Source organism: Sylvia atricapilla, chromosome 3, assembly GCF_009819655.1.
Source record: "Sylvia atricapilla isolate bSylAtr1 chromosome 3, bSylAtr1.pri, whole genome shotgun sequence".
Lineage (NCBI taxonomy): Eukaryota > Metazoa > Chordata > Aves > Passeriformes > Sylviidae > Sylvia > Sylvia atricapilla.
In genome coordinates, this window is record NC_089142.1 from 55,850,473 (window position 1) to 55,873,999 (window position 23,527).

Sequence of the window (23,527 nt, forward strand, 5' to 3'; positions counted from 1 at the left end):
CCTAGCTTAACAAAAAGAGCCAGCATTCCCATGCTCTTCCTGTTGAGAGACTGTGTGAAACAGATTGTCAGCAATGTTAAGCTAGCTGTGGCCCTGTCTTTTTTTTATACACCTGTTTGAGTTTGCAAATTTTCTCTGTATTGATTCATTCTAAAAGAAACAAGTGAAATGGAGAGGATAGGACAATTTCATAGGTATCTGATATTCTCAAATTCCTTGAACCTCAGCCATTTAAATAGGTTTATTCATAGCATTATTCACAGGAGTTGATGGTGTCCAGAAGATTTTGCAAGTGCTAGTAGATCTTTCAGCAAAATTCAGTTCAACTGATCAAGAGCATCTGTTGAGCTGAAGAGATATGGGAGACCAGATATATTCAGTTGTTTTCTGAAAAAACAGGATAATACTGAATGCCTCCCTTATCCAAAGGTTTCTAGCTATAGTGACTTCTTGAAGACTTTACTATTCAGCATTCTGATAAAATTGGTGGAAAGAATAGCAAACCAATGTCAACTGCAGTGTTTCAATAGCAACCCTTCTGGAGTTACTTTAAAAAATTCACAGTTGTTACCACTTTTTTCCATTTCCCATTTTATTCTGGAAGCTGACTGAAAATTATTGGTAGTAGCAGATACCTAGGTGTTCTCAAACAGTGAATAAAATTTGTACTCATCAGATAAAACAAGTATTTGAGCAAGTGTCTCAATGGAAGTCATCCATACAAGTTTTTGCTAAATGTTTTCTAAGTTCTTAGATCCTCTGGCCTCACCATTCTGCAGTCTCTGATACAAACACATTGACACAAATGGAAAACAGACTACAGCTTTTCATTGTGGAAGGAGAATTGATCTTATTATCATGATGCTCCAACACAGAATTTTGTGAAATGCTTTGCCACCTCAGACATCAAACAAATAATAATGAAAGCACAGACTAATGCATCCCCTCACTTTCTGGGCAGACTAGTAGCCTCAGATAGACACATCACTGGTATCAGTCAGAAAAAATGCCAGTTCTGTTTCTCAAAGGTGACTTGGACTCTCTGTGGAATCACAGAATATTCTGAGTTGGGAGGGACCCAGAAGGATTACTAAGTCCAGCTCTTCAGTGAATGGCCCATACAAGGATCAAACCTACAACCTTGGTATTATCAGCACCATGCTCTGACAAAGTAAGCTGAGTCCAGAGATGCTTAAGAATTGTAAAGGAACTGATAGAAGAAGATGGATCCAGAGATTAATTTCTGGCTTTTGAAACATAATTTCAGGGAGGAAGGAAAAACTTTTGCAAAAAGCTGTCTGTTGTTGTTATTGTTCTTCAAGAAAAGATAAACTAAAGGGTCCCAGCGACTCACCCACTTTCACCCTGTGAGTCCCTGAAACTTGAGGGTCTGTAGGGGAGATGTCACATGGGATCAAGCTAATGAAGGAGAAGAGTTTGGGAAGTGTGTCCTCTCCTTATTGCCAAACTAAATCAGGTGCACAAAGAGCTATGGGGATGAAACTGGGATGGGAAAAACACAGAGTGGAGTTGGGAAAGGGCTGGGGGTTGGTACAGATCATGACTTGAGATCCATATAGACATTTTTTTTGCAGCAGCCCTTGGAGTATGAGATGAGTACTTGGGATATTAGTTTCTGAAGTTCTGTGATGCTTGAAAGCAGTTGTCTTCTCTAGCCACGGTCTAGTGCTGAGATGGACGATGTCCCTTTCTGCTTCACACTGAAACCCCTCAGAAAAACATGAGTTATTTCCCCTGTCACTCAGTCCCTGGTAGCAGAGATGAACCATCGTGGGTACAGGTGAACAGCGATGTGATTGTTCTTGCCTAGAACAGTGAAGCCTATGAATGTTTGCAGTCTATTTCTCCTATATTTTTTTTTTCATATAGCTTGATCCCAAGCAGATACCACTGCTTTGAGCCAGCTTCTCATTCCGCTGTGTCAGCAGCACAGAGCTCAGAAGGAATAATTGCAGCCTTCCTTGTGGCTGTGTAGGTCCTGACGCCGCAGTGTGGGCAGCAGGGAGCGGCAGGGGGTGGGCAGGCAGCCGGGCGGCTGGAGGAGCGGGAGAGATGCTCCATCGCCTGGCCAAGCACAGGCGGATCACCACGACGGAGCTGACGCCACAGCCTGGTGCCACTGCTGCCCGCCAGCCTCCAGCCGCCAAGGTTCTCCTTCACCTTATGGCGAAGGGGCTGTCCAGAGGCGGAGCTGAGGGTGCTGGGGGCGGAAGGAGACGGTGGCTCGCTGCGCTTGTGGCTGGCGCTGCCGCAGCCGTGAGCGCTCGGGCCGCCCGTCGGCGGGGAGACACTGCCACCTCCCGACGGCGGCCCGCTGAGGGAGCCCTCTGCTGCCCCTGCCCCGGGCACGCTGCGGGGAGAGCCCTGGGCACCTCGGGTCATCCCTGCTCTGCATTCGGGGCGGGTTTGGAGGCCCGTCCGCAGGGGCCGCGGGGTGGGAGTGGCGCAGTGGGACGGAGGTGACACAGGGAGAGAAGCCCCAGTTTCAGCGGGACCTGGGAGGCACACCGCAGTGCCTGCAGCTGGTAACTGAGCCGGCTGTCACAGGCCATTCCTGGCACCGTCACTGACAGGATGATAGACAGGAATCACTCAATTGTGTGTGCTCCTCCTGCCCATCCTCTCACTGCACCTGATCCACCTTCCCGAAGGAGAGAATGCATTTAAAGGAAGCAATAGCGTGATTTTACGCTCCAAAAAGACACTAATACATGCTGGAAATCAGCAGAAATTCATGTACCGTTAGGTTTAGCTGTTACAAATAGCATTCCCACCTAAGCAAACCAAGCTTGGGAAACAGAGCACCCCGGACCGTCTGTGGGATGCCGCTGGAAGGGCGGCTCCGTGCTAAACTGAAGGCCGGCAATTCCCAGCAAAAGCACCAGGGGTCATTCCACTCTTTAGCTCCACCTTAGAACAGCCTCTCAGCACACAAACGCTAGCGGACACCTCTCCCCTTTTCCTCTCCCTCCCGGCTGCCTACGATAAACCTGAACTGCAAACAAGGTTGTGTTTAGACAGGAAAGTGGTGGGAATATTGTCTGAGTAAAGACAGGAGGATCTATCCTGGTGGAAAGGCTTTTGAATGGTTTACAGTATTTGCCTGTAATTGTACACATTCCTTGAACAAATCACATCCACTCATTTATTATCGTGCTAAACAACGCAGTAGGTCTAGTACACAGGTGTGTCATTCACCCTGTTTCAGCCTAGAGGCATCTGCAATGGAATGCGATTTTTCCACACAGAGTTATGTTAATGCAACATCAGAGGTGACCAGTTTCGGGAGACGAGGAGAAAAGGGAATACAGGAGGAAAAATAATCTGAACAAAATGTTCATCCAAACATGGAATAAAATTACCAAGAACAGGTGTTTGCTTTCTTCCCTGACATGCGAAAAAAGAATAATAATAATAATTCTTTTAAAAATTTAAGTATTTTTCTAACTGGTGATAGTTTGGTCTGAAAGGTCTGATAATCAATGGGAACATTCCCTGGACTTTAGATTGTGTCCCACATGTCAGCTGGATTTATTTGTCCTATGAGTAGTAATGAGGAATAAATTTTTTAAGCCTAGAACACCTAGGGCTTTGCCTCTAGTTAAAGCAGGTTACGCATGTGAAAAAATGTGTGCCTCGTGTCAACTACTGTGAGTGTTTTCCATGTTAAATGCAAGGTGTTTGAGGCCAACAATCCCACAGAGCAGAGGTGCAGGTTTAGGGGAAGGTAAAAGCTACACACACACACACACACTCGTTTTGTGCCACATATTTCTATGACTTAGTATTTCATCTCATACATGAGCAATACAGTACACAAGATTGATGTGCTCTGGGTGAAGAGCTGAGTGCTAACCCAGCCATACCCATCAGAAAGTTAACCCCTTCCTTCCTGACCTTCCTCTGCACTCCACCTACCCACTTCAAGAAAAGGTAGGTCACTCTTCTCATAGATATTTTTTTCCCCAGGAAGAATGGCTAGAAAAACAAACATCCTCAGTTCCCAGTGTATATCAACATATGAGTTTTGCTGTTCTCACAGTCTTTAACACTTATTTGCTGTAATGGGCTTTAGTACCTCACTCCATGTCTGTCCAGCACTCACCCAGATAATATAGCCTCAAGTCCTTAATGGATGCCTAAGATTACACCACGTCGGCACTCACTCTCTGGCTTGTCTGAAAGTTTTTCATCATCTTGGCCAAGGGTTTCCATTCTCTTTAGTCTCCAGAATCATCAGGCAACCCCTATGCAATTTATTGCAGTTTATAGTTTCTATATATGAACGTCACTTCCAAAATATTCATTAGAAAAATTAGTCATTTACAATAAATGTTACATTTTTACAAGAAAATGCATCAATTCTCTATTAAGCATCTGGATTTTTTCAGCACCACTTCATAATGAGGATGAGCCTGAACTGGAACACCTGATCTAAACCCTCTTTTGACTTTTGGAGAATGTCAGATCCAAGTTTTTAAGAGCTGGGATTGTCTTAATTTTGAGTCTTCCACAGCTCTGAGCACATAGTTGGCACTTAACAAATAAACAATAGTAATCCAGAGCTGGACCAGAAATTAATGGCTAGACTGTATCTGTACTCCATAAAAAATATATATGTCTTCCACATTACCCATGCTATATCAAATGCAATGCCTTCTTTCTTTTGTAACTATATGTGATTGCAACTAGAAAATACAAGTTCCAACCCACAGCTCATGGGGTTGCTAGGGGAAAACAGCATCCTTCATGTGTCGTGAAGGATAATCCAGAGGTGTGATTTGGAGTGATGAAATGAATTTTAGACAATGACATTGTTGTAGAGAAACAAGAACTTGTTTCTCTTGCACTTGCTGCAATAGACTGTGGCTCAGTCTCTGACCTGCAGCCACACCTGGCTGGGAATGAACAAGCTGTAAATGATGGCACAAGGGAAATATGAATTAGTGACTTAGTCTTATCACAGAAATTAATTCATGTCTGATTCATTCCCGGCTCTCCAGGAGGACAGAGAAAGTGGCTTACCCAGACTGAATCTACATGGATACAGCTTCATGTCAGCACTCTTAAGAGAATGAGCACTTTGTATATGTAACAGTCTCACAGAGCTTCCCCTTGCAAGGTATTGCCTGCCAAAACCTTCCTGCTAACATCACTGCTATTTTACATGACCTGGAATTTAGGCCACTGGAAGTGTCCAGAATTGTAAACTGAAAAAAAAGAATGATTGATAAACATCTCACGTTTTCCTCCCTCAGTAAAGAGAAGTGCCCATACTAAACAGGGACAGGCCACAATACAGTAGGACAGCAGCATTTGTTGTAATCTGTATTGCCTTGGTCAAAAGCCTATACTATATTTTCCTTAGCATCTGCTTTTGGGTGTTCAGTCTTCTCTGTGCTTCACAGTGGAAATGAAGAAACTGTGAAAACTTCTGGCAGTTTGCATAGAACAGAAGGAGAGAACATAGATGGAAAAGTGATCCAACAGAGGTGGAGTAATGGCAACTGATATGCAAGGGGAAGTCATAGGAAACAATGCAATCTAACTTTTTCCAGCTGCCTGAGCAATCACAGGGACAGTGCCAGATGTAATATAGCTCTGGTTAGCATGAGCTGAGATCTGGGATAGCCTCCAAAAGCAAGGACAGGGAGAAGAGAAGCAGCAGCTTGTTTGTGAACAAAAGACTAAACTATTTGGTTGCTAAAATATACGAAAAGGAGGTATCCCTTCCCTTAGCCCCATGTGCAAATCACATCTAATCTGGGAAAAAGACAAAGGAAAAAAAAATCCAGTTTGTGGTTGTGCTGAATACATTTGATAAACACTGGAGACCATGCTAAATGGGGAGGAGAGCTTGGAGAGTGTTATTTTTGTTGGGCAGCAATTGAGTCCGATGTTTTTAACAAACTACTGCTGCTCTGTTTGAGAAACTGCATTTTTAAAATGTGAATCAACTGGGACAATTCACAACAAGGGGGCAGTTGTGAGAGCCCCTCCATTAAGTGTATGGTACATGGATGGTCAGACCCTTCCATGATTATGCCACGGAATGGTGGGCTTGAGTTACCTTGGAACTACCTACCTAAGGTGCAAATTACCAAGCACTGTGGTAACTGAGCCCAGCCTGTGCACCAAGAAAAAGAACAAATAATCTTGTTCTGAACTTCCCTCTACTATCTCAAATCACTTTATACTATGTTCAGTCACGTGTATGACTGTTGAGTTTACCTTTCTCCCTGAGCCATTTATATGACAAGGGAAACCTAGGAGTACTGTGTAGATCAGATTACCTTGTCAATCCATCCTCCTGCTTGCAGCTGTTCCCCAGACTGTAAGAGCATGGGCAGAACAGTGTCAGTCCTGTCAAACACAGCACCAAGCCTGCAGCATTGCTACCCTGCAAATGCAGTCACAGTTCGTGATTCACTGCAGCACTCCAGTGCAAGAGCTGTGCAAGAACATGGGCAAGACAGACAGCAATTTGAATGCCTCTGCAGAAATGCTTTGCAAAAGAGCCTTGCTGTAAGGAAGGGTCCTTCTGACTTGGTGTCCAGAACACAGTAAGAAATACCTTCAAGATATTTTTCCATTTATAACTTGCTTGTGTTTTCCCCATGAAGGTCCAGCTGCTCAGTTTGCTCCAAGTATAAAGTCAATCTGCATGAAGTGGTTTGAAGAAAAGCATTCTGGTTTGTCTAGACTAAATTTCAAAAGAACTAGACAATAATTATCATTATTGGTTTATATTAAATGCAAAAAGAGGCAGAAGATAAAAAACATTATAATCCTCATTTTACAGAAAGAATGGAAGACCTGGGGAACTCAGACAATTTTCTTACTTTGGGGTGTTTATCCAGCTCCATTCTTCCTCTGACACAGAAGTCACAGCTCTGAGGGGGGCAGCAGGCATTGCACTAGTATAGGCCTGCCACTCATTACCATTCTCAGCTAGGAAAGAGCAGGACCAGACCATTCAGTTTTGCAATCAATGAAAATAAAAATCCGAAAAGCAGTGTTAATTCTTCAGTGTAGCAGCAGAGCAGCTTCCACAGAAAAATCTCTGCTCCATTCACAATTTCTGAGCACTGCTGCGGTCATCCTTCCTGCTAATATGATCAATTAACATATACTTGTTAACATTTGTAGATGTTGCCACATAATGTAGATATGGCTGCTCCTTCCCCCGCAGACACAGACACCGTCTATTTGAGCGATAAAAGCTGCTGCTTTCCTGCAATCAAAATGCCATCAGTCTTACCAGTATCAGATCTGCGTAGAGTTCTAGCCACAGAAACACTTTACATTTATCACCTGGCATGTGCCACCTCTGTGCCCTTTTTCCCAGGGACACCACTTCTGTGGAAATGTTAATAAATGACAAATTGCATTTGTGTAATCCTGTGAAATGTTTTGACTACTAAAGTTGTTCTATAGCAGTTCATTAAAGGACACATAAAGTATTTAAGTTTACATTTTATAAAAAGATCAGGAATGCTCAGGCTGATAGCTTTCTTTCTATCGACCATCTGTTTCCTATTTTTTTAACAGTTTACAGCAGTGGTTGGCCAATTCTGCACTAATAGTTGATCTTAACTTGATCAAAACATTGTAATTTCTTAACAAAGGTTAGAGAGTGTCCTTCTAACACAGCTTCCTATGGCTGCAACTAGCAATGTCTGTGCATCAACATCTGGTTTCAAAATATTAAAAATGATAAACACTTCGAGATACAATCCATCTGGTTTCACAAAATTCTACATCTGCATAATTTTGCTTTCTTTTTAAAAAACAAACACAGACTTAGTTTGACCCTGTTACATTACTGAAGAATCCTCCTCCTTTTCAGTGTGGGGCAAAGCCCATGGTCTAGTTTTACTGGAAGTGGACATCCTTATCTGGCTGACTGTTGTGTCTAACAGCGGCTGTGTTAGTAAGCGACAAGCGGAAATTCTTTCTTTGATTGGCATACGGAATCTGTGTGAATCAGAAGGAAGGCTGCAATGGAGAAGTCCTGGTGAACTGAAGGAGCAGTGAAGTTTGCAATGCTGGCTGTGATCAGGCTTTTGGAAGCTGTTTGCTTACTGCCCGTCTGCATCGTGTCAGTCCCCTCAAAGACAGAAGCAAACCTACAGGATTTTGCTGCCCTGTGCAAATGCAGTCTCAGTTTGCAATTCACTGCTTTGCTCCAATGTCCCCGGCTTTCCTGAGCAGCATATTCTTTGGCTCCAGCACCTTGCAGACAGGTCTGCAGCACTGCAAGGGTGAGAGCATTGGAAGGGGGATGGACCACCCCTCTCCCTTTTGGCTAGAGATGCTTCCTGTGGGATGGCTGCTGCTGCTGTGACTAAACAATACCGGACTACTTCCTCTGGCTTCTCTCCCCTTCCTTTTCATTTTACATGCCAATTCAAGGATCCCTTGTCCCTGACTGTTTTACCCAGATGGAAAGATTATTTGTATTTCATATGCACAAAGAAATAACAAGCCTTTCTTGCACAAATAAATGTGTGCAAAGTACAAAATGTAATTGGTTTCACTATTTTTTAATTAAGGATTCTACTTACTGTTCAACATTATGTATGTAAAGAAATGGTGAAATGAAAAATAACATATGGAAATTAATAGTTGTGTGGGAGATCACTACTCCAAGTCAGAAGTTCATCTTATCATTTTTGTGTCCCTCAGTGCTCTGCTTTGCAAGGAAACAGTGTTTTTCTCTGACCTTTTAAAAAGCTAAACAGGTTCCAGTAAGCTCTGAAGACATGACACTGAACAGGCCTTTCACCCCAGATAGACTGCTCCATCTTAAAGCTGAAGAGGTACCAAATTGGGAATTAACACTTCTCTCACTCTTTCAAGATTTTACTAGCTCTGATGAGAGCATCTTTATTTTAATGGCAAGGACAGCATTTTTCAGACCAGGACAATGCCCAAGAAAAGTCACGGCAAGGTTGCCTACTTTGACTTGGTTCGGAGATACCTGAGACCCCACGGTCTGTTGCACAATGCCAATCAAAAATACAGTAAGTGACATGGTCATAGCCTGAATGGAATGGGCGAAAATGTCAACCACAACCCCCAAAATATTCATTTCATTAAGGAAAAAATTCCATTCAGGCCAGTCAGTCTAAATGCTTCATTGTGTTGTCATGCTCATTAGTTGCATGTCAAGTCCAACTTTCTACGTTTGAGGCCAACTTTCCTGAAAAATGAGACACAATAAGCGCCATCCCAACACCGTGCCTAATCTGTCATGACTGATGTGGGTGTTGCTAATGTTTCCTGGAGTGATGATGGCTTGCCAGATGCTGAGAAACAAAGGCACAGTCAGACCATGGAGTAAGCTGAGTAAAACAGAATTCTCCTTCTGCAGTACGAACATATATATATCTATATAACCAAAAAGCTTGGGTACAACAAATCAATGAGAAAACCCTAGAACAAACCACAAACAGTTAATGTCAAACAACCCCCCAGTTACCCACAGCAGCCATCAGAAAGCCAGGCAGAGAGGGCAACTCTTCTTTCTTGAATGAGATCTGAAGCGGCTCATTTTTTGTACTGTTCACACCTAGAGCTTCCTTCCCTTTCCATCCATATTTTGAAAGACATTTGAGCATAGCTTACCTTCATTTTGAAAGATGGGATAGTTCAGTCTTGACAACAATTCTTTTATATGCAATTTAAGCAGCCAAAATAGAGTTTGCCCGTTAGTGAAAGAAATTCTCAGGAAAATAGAGGTGTTGCCTGGGGTTCTTAATGGCCCTGAACTGCCAAAGTCACAGAATACAACCATCCCAATATTATCACTGCATCACACTAGAGTTTAATTAATTTGATAATTCGATAACAAAGTCATTAAATAACCACACATAATTCATATGGTGACAAATACCATCGTCATATGCATCATCCCTTGTTTTCACCTCCTACCCTGAACATTTTTTAAATGTTAATCTTTGAAGTCTTTTCATTCTTTCCTCCTCATTTCTGTTTTTACTTCCTTCAACTTTGTCTTCCCTTTTCTCACAAAGGACATTTTCCTCCATTGCAAACCCAGTAATTTTACTGTGATAGGGGCGTGTGTTTAGACAAAAATGGTCACAAAACTTATGTTTCCCATCATTAGCTGAGGAAAAAGATGACATAAGATGCCTGGATTAATTTACTTTAAATTGTCTGTAAAGGAAATCAGAACCAAGTTATTTTCTCTATCTTTTTTAAGAGGAGGGAGTAAGTATTCAGTATATTATAAATTGTGACCATTGCTTCTGAACACCTGCTATCCTGCCTCATTCCTAGGAGGTGCATAGGGCTCTACTCTCTCTGGCTTGTCTGGGCACCCATTTCAATATAAGGGAAAATTCTATTCTTAAGCAGAGTTCCTGTAGATATGAGAAGAAAGTAGGGAGTACAGTGGCTGTTGTCAGCCCTGCTGGGAAGGGATGCTTATAGTCCCTAAAAAGAAGATTCAGAAGGCTAAAATTAAGAATGAGGATGCAAGATGAGTCAAGATTCAGGATTCAGAACAAACCATAATTTTAAGCAGTTATTTCAGTATTGGTGTGAGGGTGAAGAGCCTGTCTTCCTAGGTGGAAAGCAAAGGTTTCATCCTCTGATTTCTGAGAAATAACACTGCAGTGGTGAAGCAGTTCTTGCCCTTATTTTAAGACTCACTACAAAGAAAACCACCTTGAAGAAGGCTTTTGAGGAATCCTAATACTATATCTGTCTTAAAATATTGGTAAAGTTATTAAAATAAAACAAATATAAGATTACATTGAATAAAGTAGTCTTAGCCCTTAAGTCTGCCTCACAGATACCTTTCTCTATTTGGCATGATTTCAACAAACTCTCATTGACCTGCATAGAGGCAGGTGCCCTGTGTTGAGACAGAGGGACTGCTATCTAAATCTACAGACTTACTACCAATTATTTTGTTTTACTATGCACTTAAAAAAACTGAATAAGTTTGAGGTTATTTGGCCAGTTTTATGGTCTTTTTTTTTTCTGCTGAATAAATTTGCCACCATCTATGTTCACTGAGAAAAGGATGTAAAGGCAATATTAAATGTTTTATTTGATATCACAGAATAGTCAAGTACACTGCATAATGAATTGTGTTGACCTTGGAAACAGGAGCCTCAGAGTTATTCATTTACAGCCAAACTTTGGCATGATCTCTATTAGAATAAATGTTGTTGCATAGTTAAATATGCCAAAGTACTTCTGGAAAAGGCATAAATAATTTCATAATTCAATGTAGCAAACAAGCTAAGAAAATAAAATAGCCTCAGCAAATAATTTGTTTTCCTAGGCAGCTCACAAAAAGGAAAAGAACCAAATCAGATATTTGCATTTCCATATTCTCTAGCTCTTAAAAGGTTTTTTCCCCTTTATAAACCAGAAATAGTTGAGTCAGAATCTGATTTTGTTTCTGTTGAGACTAATAGCAATAGCATGACTTCTGTAGTAAGGAAGCAAACCCATTTTGCCAAAGAAATGCTGTAAGAACTTATCCATACTCTCTGACATGTAGATAACATTAGCATTTGGCTTTTCTGTCTGATAGTATTGTTTTAGTATGATATTTAGTATTATATTGCTTTGGAAATTTCCTTGGTCTGACCTCAAGTTCCCTGAAGAGTGATGGCCTAAAATTATTTCATATAAAGATTAATGAAAAGAAAAGCAAACTATAAGGAAATTATCTTGGCTTCAGATTTATCTGCTCAAGTGTCTAGGTTGCTGCAAATCAATTTAAAATTGTTCAGAAGCACATAAAAAATACATTGCCTCTTCAGCTGTAATTTTCCCCATCAGCCTTCATTCAAACTGTAGCCAACTAAATGCTGGAAGACAGAATAATATTAATATAGAGATAAACAGGATATATATGCAGACATACAATCCAGCTGCTAGAAGACTTTATGGATGCTCATGAGTATGAACAGTTAAGCTGGTATTAAGAACTAAATACCTTTGTTCAGTGGTGCACTTAATGAAGTTCCTCAGTTCCATTACGTACCAGATTTCTGTCCATTCCATTTTTATTACATGTTTCTTCAATTGTGCAGTTCAGTCTTATAATAAAGGAGTGTATTTTGTGCTCTGGGTAAATATGTAACCTCTATGGGATCATTTACACTTGAAAATTAGCGTGGCACAAATGCAGGGGAGAAACTAAACGTTACCTTTTTCTGTGTAATTCCTTCTGTAGATATTGTTATTGCACATTGAATTATTCAGGACCATGGATTATTCAGGAATCTTGATCTAGATCTTTTGTTTCAGTAGAACTGAAATAGGTGCAATATCACTTTCAGAAAACTCTTTCTGATCTATATTCAGGTCACATAAATCAGAAAAGGAGTTAAGACAAATGGGCTGAGCTGACAGAAAAACACTAACAGAGATGCCCAAAGCACAGCCAAGCCTTGATGTTTTAATTCCAAAGATTTCACTAATTTTTGCAGATTTAACCTCAGTGAACATATACCAGTGATGAGATCAGAACTATGCTTCCTTGAAATCTGTTCTGCCCTTGCTTAATTGTATGTTACCTCTCCTCAGGGTAGCTGACAGAGGCAGATGAGAAGTTAAAGTGTTTGTACATCACACACAGAAATTGCATTGACTATTATATTAAAGTAATCAAGAGATGCAATTTAATCTCAATTTTAGGGGCAATTGCTCAGAGAAGTGAGGAGGGAATTCTGCTGCAACACTCCACTTGTCCTAGTTGCCTGTCATCTCATCTAGAAGGGTGGCTTCCTATTCTTCTCTCCTAAACTTTGAAGACTGGCCTCTGAATAAGGGACAGCTGAATTAGATCAGGTCTCCATCATGTGAAGAGGGTTACTGAGATTTCATGTTGGTGAATCTCAACCATGTGTATGTGGTCAGCCCCTGGACTGGATGAATTAATGATCCTTTATGGCCCTAACCACCCAGAAACTTTGCTGCTCTCAAAATGCTCCTTTCTTGCTGGGAACCTGGAGAATGGTGAGTTACACCTCCAGCTTGTATTCATTCTGAAATGCAAACACAGACTTTTTGGCTTGTCCTGGTGACTGCATTGTCTGCAAACATCTGTTAACTACCAAGAAGACCTGTGGAGTTGCAGGACTGTGACAACAGTGGAGATCCAAGCATTGAATTGAATGTTTACAAGACCATAAAGAACTACTGGAAGTTAAAGCTTTGCAGCTGACTGCTGGTCACACATGCCCCTCTATTGCCCGTTTCAATCAGGAGGAGTAGCAGGAACATTTGTGGTTTTGGTTGCCTAAAGACAAAAACTCTTTGTGAAAATACAAAATCTGGAAACAAGCTGGCTGGTGAGGTCCTAAAATATTGGCTGCAAATCAAACACAAGAAAGGTATTGGTGAAGGCTGTGTCACACAGAGGAACACAATGATACTCAGCTTTGGAAACTTCCTTGGGCTGTGGAAACAAATCAAGCTTCATTTAGACAAATTATATTCACAACTAGACAGAGTTCTGCTTTGCTTTTGTATTTTAAATGTAAGCATCACTGTAAGAGGGCATTGATGACTAAATGAAACTGTACTTTTGCTTTTTGTACAAAACGATGGTATTTTCCTAACACCTATCCCAACCACATTACTCAGCAATAGCCCTTACAAAGAGTGTCTCATTTGAGAAATAAAAAACGATCTAATAATATTCATATGGTCACGCTTGCTTCAGATACTTCTTGCCCCTACAAAGTGATAGACCTATAAAATTAGGAGTTGTACACTAAATTGACCTTGACCTCTAAGGGTAAAATTTGTCATTGATTTAACTTCTCTGGATAACATGCTCACACAAGCTATCATTTTAATTGCTGAGTGCTTGACTAGGTTGAGAATATGGGCAATCTTTTAATTTCAGTGAGGTGATTCTAGGATTATCATGTAGGTAAATATATGCCCCAAATGTCATCTTTACTCTCCATTAAGAAAGAGTTAAACAAAATGTTTCAATGGAAAGTTTAATAACAAAAGACATTTATGATGTTTACTTAAATTTTCTGGACCATTAAGTCCAAATGACATGACTTATTGGATGCTATATCTGGCCAAAAAATCTTTTTGACCAGTCTAAGTTTTACTATGTGCTGAGCTGCCAGCATCCCTATTAGAAAAAAAAAATTAAATATAAATCTATGGTCAAATCCTACTTTTCTCAGTGAAATCTGGATTCAGAATAGCCATTCATGCCAGAAAGTACCTTTTGAAGTTTACATTAACATGGATATTTATTTATTTTCTCTCTGTAACAATGACAGTGGTTGAAATAAACTGTTTAATTCTAAATAGAAAACACATCTGCTGTTTCTGCATTGTTTGTGGTTGCTGGAGGGGTGACAATTTAAACCAAGTAGCACACATGACATTTTAAGTGAGATGTTGTATGAGGATTTGCAGCTGCTGTACTTTCCTATTTTCCTCTCGCCTGATGGCACCGCTCCATTGCAGGGCCTGCAAACTTTTCCATCCCCAACACAGCTCCCAAAGGGAAAGATTATACGTATCCTGACACAGATGCATGCCTACTTGCATAGATGTGATATTTTTGACATGCTCGTGTTCATTTATTTTGGGGGCAAGAGCATTTTCTACACTGACTGGGATCTTGGAGGTAAGAACATTACTGATGGGGTCAGATTAGGCCAGACTTTGGTGATGACTAGGTGGCAAGCAGGAGTCTCCAAGCTCCAAAAGCAACCTACAGTTAAGTCCTGACACCCAGGCATTGGACAACATGACGGACTTGGAGATCAGTGTGTTTGAAGGACCTCTGGGCAGGGAATTTTTCGGTTCTGGAGAACAACAAAGCAGGCCCTGAGCTGGCCCTCTTCTCTCTGGCAACATCCCCATTATCTCAAGGCTGCTGCACAGCATTGAACAAACAAACAGTGCTGTGGGATTGGACTGAAGAAGATAGTCAAAAGTTAGAAAAGCTGGCCCTGCTCCAGCCAGGGAAGTTGTGAGTACAGACAGAAGCCCTGGTTCCTCACTAACATTTCACCTTGCCTGTGGAGGCTTTAAGGTGAGGTGTCATCTATCCTCCATCCCAAGTATGTGCTGGCTGAGTAACAGACTTAATTTGTGCCCAAGCAGCTCAGAAGTGTCAGCCGTAATCACAAAGAGTGAATTGTACCTCTGAATGTCATGCTGCAGTCCCAGCACCTAAATTAAGTTATTTTTTTTTAATGCCTGTAGGGGCTTGGTGTCAAGATTGTAATGATCCTTTCAGGTTAATGAACTTGGCCCTAAATAAATGAAGGTTACATTTCTAAATACTTTTGATAATCTTGAAATTTTGCCTTTTCACTAGGCTGAGACAGTGAAACTCCCTTCACTCCCCTGTTCCCACACTGCTTTATGTTTAATAAACCCCTGAGGTCTGACAGAGCAGCAGTGCAATCCATTAACCATAAAAACAGTGTGGGGCTGATATTTGACTCCTATATTATGGCTGAAGAGACTAAAATACTCCCGAGTAATGTGAAAAGCTTAGGCAAGCACCTGAAATAGGGCAGGAGCCCAGGAGTTCCCAGTACAAAGCTCCACCTAATTTCTGCCAATTTTTTTCTTTTCAGTTCAAAAAAGGGCATTTTCTTTTGCCAGATCTTATTCGAGAGGAGGCTTCCTCTTTCTCTGGAAAAAGTCCTACCTTGGATCTGAACAGAAATTTATGACGTTTTCTTTGCTGTTATGGGATATTGTGTTTATTCCTCTGTGTTGTCTTTCAGCAAAGCAAGAACTCCTCTTTGGGTCTTATGAAATGTCTTGAGTAGAGTAAATTATTTCCCTTGGGAGGGACGAGATTACAACAAACTGCAAATATTAAAAAAATAAAATTCCCAGGGAGGAGCCTCAGTATCAACCTCCAGGTCATCTTCCCCCACAGCTCTCTTGGCATCATACAAACTGAACTTCGTCCTGCCCTAGTTGCTAATGTGCCCAGTCCAGTCTTTAGAAACAAAGCATAAACACACCCAGCCAAATGCAAGCTTAATATAAATGTGCTGCCTCTTCCTCTCGTTACACTTGTGAGAAATTGTTTGTGCTTTAAGAGGGAGGACAGGGAAATCAGTTCCCAGGTCAGGTCTCACTATAGCCCTGCAGGCAAGGAGGACAGAGGCCAGCTCCAGTGCAGGAAATCTTCAAGCCCTGATATTGTCACACACTGACAGGGTTGTGCAGGCCCATGTGCTCTCACAGGGTCATGGCATGTTTGGGTTTTTTCATAACGCTGGCCCCCACACAGCAGCCACAGAGAGCGAGGCCATGGTTTTCTTTCAGTTCAAGGAATCACTGGACTGCCAAAGAAACCACATAACAGCTATTCTGCAGATGAACTCAAGTAATGGCACAGCACTTGGGTGGCCATATTTATACTGGGCTAGCCAGGAATGTCAGGATTCCAGCATTCACAAAAAATGCACTTCTGGCACAAACTGTCTGTGTCATTTCTGCTCCACTCCTCAGTCTCAAATGATCCATATTGTTAGGAGAGCTTTAGTGTTTGGAGCAGCATGTGTTTCCTCTCTCCATAGGTTTTGGGAGTAAGGAAATGAATCCTGCCCAGCCGTCTTCTTCGGCAGTTCTGCTTTTCTCTAAGTAAGCAATGGCAAACATGAGATGGGAGAGAGATACATCTGAACTCATGCAATCTGTCACAGCACAGCATCTCCCAAGCACAGGCTTTTTACCCTTGGATCTGTCCCATCTCTGTCTGCAAAGCCATATTTCAAGGATTTGTCACGGGTCACATCTGCCAGCAATCATGTGGAAGAAATATAGAAAATGAGCAGCGTGCATTAGCTCCACTGTTTTCCTCCAGCAGCACTCCTAGGCTCTTGACAAACAGACAAACTCCCATTCTGAAGACAACCAGCCTAATCCCCACCCCAGAGAAGTAACTGGGGAGTCCCCATGAGCCTCAGCAGATATTATCTCACAGGATCAGAAGTCTGTGAACTCCACTTGCTCATGAGGAGTTTAGGAGATGAGCAACAGCCTCAAAGGTCCCCAGAAACATCAGCCCAGCAAGGACACTCTGAGCACTGCAGCAAGCAAGGCAACCATGAAAACTCACTCAGAAATGAGTGCCTAGGAAAACTAATAAAGAATTGTGTTGAGTGTTGCCTAGGAATACTAATAGAGAATTTTCGACTTGCTCAGGATTCCTGGGGATCTATCAGGCCAGAGGAATCATATCTATGCTCCCCCTACCTAAGTGCTTAGTGCTTTGGAGCCCTGGGCTTCCTTTGTCCATGCAAGAGTAGGTTGGCTGTACCAGTACTCCCAGTGACTCCAACAACTCTCAGCAGTACCAGTTTAATTCCACTTGATCTACATGACTCATTTACACTCAGGCACAAAATCTAGTGTACTTTGAAAGCCTCAGATTTAATGCATGTGTGCAGTCTACCTTCAGATCAGACATCGCCTGAGAGAAGCATGTTCTTTTGTACTTGGTTTCTAGACCGGGAAATCCCAGATAGGAATATTGATGCCCTGATTAGGATTAAAATGGACAAATAAGCGACTGCTGTAAATTAATAGAGGAGCAGCATCAGCCCTTCAGAATAAGAGTATTCTTGTAGATCTTTTACTCTCAATGCCCTCTAAAGTTTGACTGTTGTTCCAGACTGCTTTTTCGGAATTGTTCAATTTCTCTGTACTATGGGACAAAATAACCAAGGAAGATTTAAAAACAAAACAGAACAGAACAAAAACCACTTAACAATCTTGGATATTGGAGTACCAAAATCAAGCACTTCTAAGTGAAGATTAATTTAATCCTTTTAAGTAAAGTTTTACCATCACATAATACCAGCTCCATAAAATAGTACTGATGTTCCTTGTGACAATTTAGGAGTTTTAACCATATAATTGCAAAAGTTTCTAAAGCATTAGAGGACTTGGTAGGATCTCTTCTTTGTGAGATCAATGAACAACCAAAGCCACCTGGTGTTGACACAAATATCTTTTTAAACATGGAAGCCTGACAAAAACATCTCTTCAGCCAAGGCAATGGGCCAAGTGTTTAAGATACAGGATTTGCCAGACTGCTTAGAGCTTGAAATGGAACCAAGACCAGAGAAGCATTCCATCTCTTTGCAGTAGTTTAGTGTCTCTTCTACAGTTTTTGCTTTGTTTTGTTTTTTTGTTTGTTTGTTTGTTTTTGTTTTGTTTTGTTTTGTTTTTGTTTGTTTGTTTTTCTTTTTGTGTTTTTTTTTTTGGTATGGTAAATTCAGCTCAGAAGAGAAACCTTCATGTTTTCCATTGAACACTTTTTTCAAAAGAAGGAACAATAGCTTAAGTAAGCACCAAAGCTTATTAAAATATTCATACCAAGGCATTATTTCCTTAATAGAAAATGTTTCATAGATATGCCATCAACAGGAAATATTTAACCCAAACAATATACAAACAAACAGAAAATCCTCAAAATCCCAGGTCTACTCAAGCTACTATCAAGTTTGCCAGATCTTTCCAGGAAAATCTAGATTTCATCTGCTTCATAAGGAGTCAGTCATAAACCACAAAAAAGCCAATTAACTAAACCTCTGGGCATGAGGAATGACAAATGAAAATCAGAGAAATCCATATGCAGTTTAGTGTCATGTTTACAAGTGTTATTCTGGAAATAAGGCTAGAATGGGAAGGCTTACTGATTCAAGCCAACTGTGATCACTAAAAGCCAGGGTTAGGCTCAGCAGTAACAGTCATGTGTCAGCCACCCAGCTGATAATTGACAACACAAAATGTAATTTGTGTTGTTTGCCCCCCTGAGGTTTCTTCTTCCAGTAAGTAACAGTATATTTGAAGAGCTGGTAGGCAGAAAATAGAGACAGGAGCACTTCGCACAAATCATAAAGTCCTTTAAAAATCAATCCCCAAGAGCATTCAATGGTTTTACATGTGACCCAGGCCCACAGGAGTCTTAACCTGTGCAGTTCAAGTTACTCCAAACAGAGCTGTACCACTAGTAATCCACGTGGTATGTGAAGCTGGAAAAATTTGAAGCATTTGGACTTATGTTAAATCTCTGATAATATTTAGATTAAAACCCCATTGAGTATGGACAATCTCCTGCTGTATTGTGGAGAGCCTAGGAAAACCTGTGAGGGAGTGAAGACTGAGGCAACTTCCCTGAGTCTATTCCAATGAGAATTTCTGTTTCTATTTCTGCTGCTCCTACATCTGAAAAGGGTGACTCAGATTATACTGAAGAAAAAAAAAAAAAAAAAAAAGCCTAGCAGCGAAATTGGTTATCCATGGACCTTTTCCATATATAGGTTGGATACTAATACCACTTAAATATTATAAACCCCTCTGAGTAAAGAGGTTTAGAATAGAGTGGCTGCATGGCACCAGGATTATCCACAGAAGCTGTTTCTGCATGATACTTTTTTTGCCCAGGACCCTGTAAATTTGTAAAAAAGGCAGAAGTAGCTGTTTCCTCTTTGCACTGGATACACAGTGCCAGTGAGAGCAGAGAAAGGCTAGGACCTTCTTTGTGCTGCTGATCTGGTGTGAGCAGATTTCATGGTGGACTGCAGTTGTGTCCCAGGTAACTGTTCAGTATTGAAAAAACCTTCAGTTTTCACCCTTGGTCTCCCTGGCTTGATTCTGTCAAAATGGTTTCCTGTTCCATGTTAAAGAGAGTGGAAAGACTGGGTGTAATCCAGGTTTACAAACTCCCCCACACCTGCTGCTTATGTCTCCTGAAGGAAGCCTTGCTGAAGAGGTGCAGCAGTGATCTGCAGCTCCGGATAAATGGGAGCTCGGGACATGCCATGGAGCAGGCAGGGCTTCTTAGCCCTCAGTAGTTCAGTTAGTACAGCGGGCTCCAGGAATTACTCCAATAAATCCAAATGCTTACAATCTCTTTTCACCCTAGTACATCCTCCTTGAGAGCGTGTCTTTTCCTGTGCCAGCAGTATGGAAATTCACTTTTTGAAGTCACATTTGTTGGAAGTGGTAATCCCTTTTGTTACAAATGATGAATCACCTCAGTCGTGCTATACCATTGGGAAGATTACAATATCCAAGAAGTTTGTAAGCCTCAGATTTTCTAAAGCCCTTCAGTTTTACCTATGCCTCCTCTATCCATTTCAGATGACCGTGTGTTTTTAGGTTTGGCTGGATGAGTTACTGAGACAGGATTCACGGACAGTTGCAGTATCGGCTGATTGGATTTTCCTCAGTGCTGTCTGTTTGTCTCCTTTTCTGGTTTTCATGTGGTCCATTGCACTGCAGAGACTGTAGAGACAGTAAGTCTTAAAGGGTGCGTGCAGTTGTTTGGATATTATTTGCACAGAAATGTGTATACAGTTGGTTAGATCCATGCTCCCAGATCTAGGCACTAGGCAAAATACCCAACTGTGGAGTTAACTACCCATCCTTTTTTTTTCGCCTGATATGAATTATGTTCTGGAAAAATCAGGAAAATTCCTTCACACCAAGGTATTTTCTCTGATAACTTCAGAAATTTTACTCATCAATATACACTTCCAGTCAATGGAAGAAATTTGCTCCTGAGTGGATGCAGCTGCCAGAAACAAACAATGACACATGAAGCTCCAAGAGAAGACTTTTAATTCTAACAGAACATGTCCAGGAAATACCAATCAATTCATATAGTAACTGATCATCTTCACCCTTAAAAACTCAAGCTAACAGCTGTGCACTGTCTCTTCTTCCAGAAATTACTCCAGGTCCCTTTTGACCTGGTGTACACTATTCACTTCTATTGTAGATTTTGGCAGTTTGCTTCATACTTTTAATTATACCCTCTGAGCAATGAAAGTCATCCTGAATAGTTTACAGCCCATGCCTCATCTGCAAGCTATAACCTCTTTCTTTGGAATTAGCAACAAGTCACACAAACTTTTATTTGAAACAACCCATTCCTTTTCTGGTGTATACTGGGCTATATTTCCTGCAAATTCCAATCCATTCCAGCTGCAGTAGAACTTTTCTCTGTTCACTTGAACCCAATGCACATATTTACTACATAGAGCCTAGATTTTTAAAAGAAGAAGCAATTGTATTGTCTAGCCTAACTTCCTGTAAAATTATGATGTTAAAATTTCATTTAGCTATTTGCAATATGAGCCCTAACACATTGGACTGACTAGAATGCATATTCTTCTATTTTTGCTAAAAGTTGATATGAAATACAGTCATTATTGCATTCTTCAGCTTCCATATTCCATATACAGGCCTGTACATGACTCCACAAGGTGTTAGACATTGAAGAATCACATCAAAATTGTCAAAGGGTTTTAATCTTTCCTGACCAGTTTTCATGTATCACTGGAGAATCACAACAAGTTGTTGCAATGCTACAGTCTTGGGACAGTGTCTGGAGAGCTGCCTGGTAGGATGGGTTCTGGTCAACTGCTGGCTGAACATGAGCCATCAGTTTGCCCAGGTAGCCAAGAAGGATAATGCCATCCTGGCCTGTATCAGCAAGACTGTGGCCAGCAGGACCATGGTCATGGTTGCCCCCTGTGCTTGGCACTGGTGAGGCCACATCTTGAATCCAGTGTTCAGTTTTGGGCCCCTGACTTCAAGAAAGACATCGAAGTGCTAGACCATGTCCAGAGAAGGGCAATGGAGCTGGGGGAGGGTCTGGAGCAAAAATCTTACAAGGAGTGGGCGAGGGGGCTGGAGTGTTTAGCTTAGAGAAAGGAGGCTCAGCTGAGACCTTATTGTTCTCTACAATTGCCTGACAGGAGGTTGTAGTGATCTGGAGGTCAGTCTGTTCTCCCAAGTAATGAGCTATAGGACAAGAAGAAATGGTCTCAAGTTGCACCAAGGGAGATTTAGATTGGATACAAGGAAAGATTCATTCACTGAAAGAATTGGAACCGGATGCCCAGGAAAGTGGTTGAGTCACCAACCTTGAAGGTATTTAAGAGACTTGCAGATGTGGCACTTTGGGTTTAGTGATGGGCTTGGCACAACTATGTAAAATGGTTTGGCTTGATGGTCTTAAAGGTCTTTTCCAACCCAAATGATTCTAAGTTTCTGTGATTCTATACATAATGCTTTAATTTTCTTGTTTCAGGTCTCAGTAGAGTTTCACTGCAATCTGTATATAATCTCTGGAATAAAAAATTAAATAGATTCATGAAAAATATTATTATCATAATGTTTATGGAGTTTGGAAGGGATCTTGCTAAATCTATTTTCAATTAAAAATTATTTTAGATGAGTTTTTTTAAATTATTTGGTTATTATTGCTGTTTATTGATAAAAATACTCAACTTCAGGTGGGAGAAAGCATATTAAAAGATTCTTCTATTGGGAGTGAAAAAAAAATTTAAATGGTCCCAAATTGTGAAAATTATATATTAGAGTTGCTTTTGAAGAGGCTTTTCAAATCTTTCATCAAGACCTTGCACTGTAGATGATATCTGCAAGGATAGCAGCCTCAGATTCTCAGGCTGATGCTACAGACTTAATGAGAAATTTCAGATTGGCTTTTGAAGAGTTATCTCATTGTGAGATACCTTTTCCTAAAAAGCCGAGACAGTTTATGTTGAAAATATAATAGAAGTACAAGAATGATCACTCCCTGTCCTGCATTTAGATCAGAGTTCTCAAGTATCTGGCCTGAGTGTGAGAAATGAGGTAAATGGCCAAAAGCAGGTTCTTGTAGGATTTGGCATTTTTGCAATATTTGCTGTAGCATTAGAACATAAAATATTATTCATCCTTCTCTATCTCCCATTCTGCATTTATTTCCCACTTTGCCTAAAACTTGAAAGCTTAGATACCTGTTAAATTTTAAGTTTGGCTTTAGAAGCTGCTTTGATTTCAAATCACTTTCAATGCTTGAGAAAGCTGTCCCAATAAGCTGGACCTTTGGAGGTTATCTCCTGCACAATTTAATAAACCAAACCATGGCATAAAAACGTTGCTTAAATCTGCAAGAGCAGTAAATACGCCATTCCAGCTGAGGGACCCAGAGGACACTGTTATGATCAAGTGGGTGAATTGCACAAGCTATTTCCATATCAGAAAGTTGAGCTTGCCCTAATTTATTTAGGAACTCGGAGTGAGTAGTCAGCATTTTGGTATTAATGGAGGTATAATAATCTTTACAAATGTCTATCCAAAGCCATAGAAATCTGATGTAGGACTGGCTTAGTCATGCAGTATTAGAATATTTTCTTCCCTGGAGGAAGTATCAAACACAATATAATCTCTCATAAAGATTCTTTAGAATGACCGTTTGCAATCCTGTTATTTTTCTTCTTTTTTTCTTAGTATTGATATGAGCTGGTCTCCTCCAAATTATTATGTGATTAAAAGAAAAATGTAAAGAATCATAGAGTATTAAATTATTATAGACTGACTCTTGCCCTCTATCCTACTTGTTGTAAGCTCTGTTATGCAATTGAGTGTAGTGACATAAATAGGATATAGGCCCTCTTTATCTTTTTGGAAGAAGTTATAGTGT